This window comes from Tasmannia lanceolata, unplaced genomic scaffold (genome assembly GCF_043159265.1).
Source record: "Tasmannia lanceolata isolate RefF3 unplaced genomic scaffold, GAP_Taslan_0.1 ptg000051l, whole genome shotgun sequence".
NCBI lineage: Eukaryota > Viridiplantae > Streptophyta > Magnoliopsida > Canellales > Winteraceae > Tasmannia > Tasmannia lanceolata.
This window is the reverse complement of record NW_027518728.1, coordinates 30001-35000: the sequence shown is the minus strand read 5'-3', so window position 1 is coordinate 35000 and position 5000 is coordinate 30001.

Sequence of the window (5000 nt, the reverse complement as noted above, 5' to 3'; positions counted from 1 at the left end):
GGCCTTCCGGGGGCCTTGGACGCTGTCTTGGGAAGACCATGGGCACAAGGCCATGGCATATAGTGAGGAATGGACCACGGTTGGCAAGGCTAGGCATATAGAGAGGAATGGACCACGGTTGCCAAGGTTGCGCAAGTTTTGGGCATTTTTTGCCCGGATATGCCCAAGTATGCCCCGATAGGCCCGTTACGCCCCGGTATGAACGCGTATGCCCGGATAGACTCGGTATGCCTTGGGATACATGCGTATGCCCCGATAGGCTTGGTACGCCCCGATATGCGCACGTGTGCCCCAGTAGGGCTCGGTATGCCCCGGTATGTACGCGTGTGCCCCGATAGGCCCGGTATGCCCCGATATGCACACGTGTGCCCCAATAGGGGTCGGTATGCCCCGGTAGGTACGCGTGTGCCCCGTAATGCACGTTTCGCAGATCTCCCCGCATGTCCCGCCCCTATATGTAATACTTACTTACTTACTTACTTTCTTTCTTGCTTGCTTGCTTGCTTGCAATGGTTGGGAGTGCCCGGCATGCCCCGCTGCAGAGACCAAGGGCGCAATGACTTGGCACCGCGGATGCCGGGACTCCGGCACTTCCCGTGGCACTGATGGTTGGTTCCAAAGACAAAAGGCCGTGCAAGGCCACCGCACCGCGGATGATTTTGCTCGTGCTGGCGCCGTTGTGTGGCCAAAGAACATGCGCGAATGCTCGTGTCGGAAGGGTTGGTGTCCTGGCCCCGCGGGTGTCACGAATGCTCGGTTGCGAAGACCATGGGACCAGAGCCATGGCACGTCGGATGATGGCTCCAGCTGGCGCCCCGGCACTTTCTGTGGCATTGATGCTCGGTTTCAAAGACAAACGTGCGCAGTGCCAGGGGACCGCGGATGACTGCTCGTGCTGGCCCCGTTGGGCGGCATTGATGGTCGGTTGCAAAGAAAATGCGCGATTGCTCGTGTCGGGGCCCGGCAAGCCAAGGCCAAGCGAGCCATGGCACGTCGGATGATGGCTCCAGCTGGCGCCCCGGCACTTTCTGTGGCATTGATGCTCGGTTTCAAAGACAAACGTGCGCAGGGCCAGGGGACCGCGGATGACTGCTCGTGCTGGCCCCGTTGGGCGGCATTGATGGTCGGTTGCAAAGAAAATGCGCGATTGCTCGTGTCGGGGCCTGGCAAGCCAAGGCCAAGCGAGCCATGGCAACGCGGATGATGGCTCGCTAGTGCTGGCGCCGTGCACAGTGGCCTCGCACACTCGCCCTGCACGCTTCCCTTGCACGCAGCCTTGCACACTAGCCTCGCATGCGAGCCTTGCACCCTAGCCATGCAAACTAGCCTTGCACGGTAGCCATGCACACAAGCCGTGCACATTAGCCATGCGCACAAGCCCCGCACACTAGCCTTGCGCACAACCCTTGCACACAAGCCATGCACTCGAGCAATGCACACAAGCCTTGCACTCAAGCAATGCACACAAGCCCTGGACACTAGCCTTGCACACGGGCCTGGCACACAAGCCTTGGGCACTAGCCTTGCGCACTAGCGTTCCACATGAGCCTTGCACACTAGCCTTGGACACTAGCCTTGCACACAGGCCTTGCACACTAGGCATGCTTGGGCGAGCTGATCCCGCATCAAGTCGACGGGTCTAGGCATTCTTGGGCGCAGATCCCGCATCGTCTCGTCGCGTCTGGGCGCAAACACGTCGCGTCTCGTTGCGTCTTCAGAAGTCGTCGCTAACAGCACCTTTGGTTGCCACTGGTGGTTAGGCTGGTTGGTTGCGCAAACCCTATAGGAGGGTGGCATGCTGGTGGGCGTTTTTGCCCGGATAGGCACTAGAATGTGCAGATTTTGGGCGTTTTTGCCTGGATAGGCTAAGGAATGGGCATGCTTTGGGCGTTTTTGCCCGGATAGGCACCGGAATGCTTGGCCTTGGCTTGTCCTAGCAAGGCATTGCTGGGTTGGGCTCCCTTGGCCTTTTGGGCGCCTTGGACGATGTCTTGCGAAGACCATGGGCACAAGGCCATGGCATATGGTGAGGAAAGGACCACGGTTGCCAAGGTTAGGCACCGGAATGCTTGGCCTTGGCTTGCCAAAGCAGGGCATTGCTGGGTTGGGCTCCCTTGGCCTTCCGGGCGCCTTGGACAGTGTCTTGGGAAGACCATGGGCACAAGGCCATGGCATATGGTGGGGAATGGACCACGGTTGCCAAGGCTAGGCATATAGAGAGGAATTGCATTTTTGCCCGGATAGGCACCGGAATGCTTGGCCTTGGCTTGCCATAGCAGGGCATTGCTGGGTTGGGCTCCCTTGGCCTTCCGGGGGCCTTGGACGCTGTCTTGGGAAGACCATGGGCACAAGGCCATGGCATATAGTGAGGAATGGACCACGGTTGGCAAGGCTAGGCATATAGAGAGGAATGGACCACGGTTGCCAAGGTTGCGCAAGTTTTGGGCATTTTTTGCCCGGATATGCCCAAGTATGCCCCGATAGGCCCGTTACGCCCCGGTATGAACGCGTATGCCCGGATAGACTCGGTATGCCTTGGGATACATGCGTATGCCCCGATAGGCTTGGTACGCCCCGATATGCGCACGTGTGCCCCAGTAGGGCTCGGTATGCCCCGGTATGTACGCGTGTGCCCCGATAGGCCCGGTATGCCCCGATATGCACACGTGTGCCCCAATAGGGGTCGGTATGCCCCGGTAGGTACGCGTGTGCCCCGTAATGCACGTTTCGCAGATCTCCCCGCATGTCCCGCCCCTATATGTAATACTTACTTACTTACTTACTTTCTTTCTTGCTTGCTTGCTTGCTTGCAATGGTTGGGAGTGCCCGGCATGCCCCGCTGCAGAGACCAAGGGCGCAATGACTTGGCACCGCGGATGCCGGGACTCCGGCACTTCCCGTGGCACTGATGGTTGGTTCCAAAGACAAAAGGCCGTGCAAGGCCACCGCACCGCGGATGATTTTGCTCGTGCTGGCGCCGTTGTGTGGCCAAAGAACATGCGCGAATGCTCGTGTCGGAAGGGTTGGTGTCCTGGCCCCGCGGGTGTCACGAATGCTCGGTTGCGAAGACCATGGGACCAGAGCCATGGCACGTCGGATGATGGCTCCAGCTGGCGCCCCGGCACTTTCTGTGGCATTGATGCTCGGTTTCAAAGACAAACGTGCGCAGTGCCAGGGGACCGCGGATGACTGCTCGTGCTGGCCCCGTTGGGCGGCATTGATGGTCGGTTGCAAAGAAAATGCGCGATTGCTCGTGTCGGGGCCCGGCAAGCCAAGGCCAAGCGAGCCATGGCACGTCGGATGATGGCTCCAGCTGGCGCCCCGGCACTTTCTGTGGCATTGATGCTCGGTTTCAAAGACAAACGTGCGCAGGGCCAGGGGACCGCGGATGACTGCTCGTGCTGGCCCCGTTGGGCGGCATTGATGGTCGGTTGCAAAGAAAATGCGCGATTGCTCGTGTCGGGGCCTGGCAAGCCAAGGCCAAGCGAGCCATGGCAACGCGGATGATGGCTCGCTAGTGCTGGCGCCGTGCACAGTGGCCTCGCACACTCGCCCTGCACGCTTCCCTTGCACGCAGCCTTGCACACTAGCCTCGCATGCGAGCCTTGCACCCTAGCCATGCAAACTAGCCTTGCACGGTAGCCATGCACACAAGCCGTGCACATTAGCCATGCGCACAAGCCCCGCACACTAGCCTTGCGCACAACCCTTGCACACAAGCCATGCACTCGAGCAATGCACACAAGCCTTGCACTCAAGCAATGCACACAAGCCCTGGACACTAGCCTTGCACACGGGCCTGGCACACAAGCCTTGGGCACTAGCCTTGCGCACTAGCGTTCCACATGAGCCTTGCACACTAGCCTTGGACACTAGCCTTGCACACAGGCCTTGCACACTAGGCATGCTTGGGCGAGCTGATCCCGCATCAAGTCGACGGGTCTAGGCATTCTTGGGCGCAGATCCCGCATCGTCTCGTCGCGTCTGGGCGCAAACACGTCGCGTCTCGTTGCGTCTTCAGAAGTCGTCGCTAACAGCACCTTTGGTTGCCACTGGTGGTTAGGCTGGTTGGTTGCGCAAACCCTATAGGAGGGTGGCATGCTGGTGGGCGTTTTTGCCCGGATAGGCACTAGAATGTGCAGATTTTGGGCGTTTTTGCCTGGATAGGCTAAGGAATGGGCATGCTTTGGGCGTTTTTGCCCGGATAGGCACCGGAATGCTTGGCCTTGGCTTGTCCTAGCAAGGCATTGCTGGGTTGGGCTCCCTTGGCCTTTTGGGCGCCTTGGACGATGTCTTGCGAAGACCATGGGCACAAGGCCATGGCATATGGTGAGGAAAGGACCACGGTTGCCAAGGTTAGGCACCGGAATGCTTGGCCTTGGCTTGCCAAAGCAGGGCATTGCTGGGTTGGGCTCCCTTGGCCTTCCGGGCGCCTTGGACACTGTCTTGGGAAGACCATGGGCACAAGGCCATGGCATATGGTGGGGAATGGACCACGGTTGCCAAGGCTAGGCATATAGAGAGGAATCGCATTTTTGCCCGGATAGGCACCGGAATGCTTGGCCTTGGCTTGCCATAGCAGGGCATTGCTGGGTTGGGCTCCCTTGGCCTTCCGGGGGCCTTGGACGCTGTCTTGGGAAGACCATGGGCACAAGGCCATGGCATATAGTGAGGAATGGACCACGGTTGGCAAGGCTAGGCATATAGAGAGGAATGGACCACGGTTGCCAAGGTTGCGCAAGTTTTGGGCATTTTTTGCCCGGATATGCCCAAGTATGCCCCGATAGGCCCGTTACGCCCCGGTATGAACGCGTATGCCCGGATAGACTCGGTATGCCTTGGGATACATGCGTATGCCCCGATAGGCTTGGTACGCCCCGATATGCGCACGTGTGCCCCAGTAGGGCTCGGTATGCCCCGGTATGTACGCGTGTGCCCCGATAGGCCCGGTATGCCCCGATATGCACACGTGTGCCCCAATAGGGGTCGGTATGCCCCGG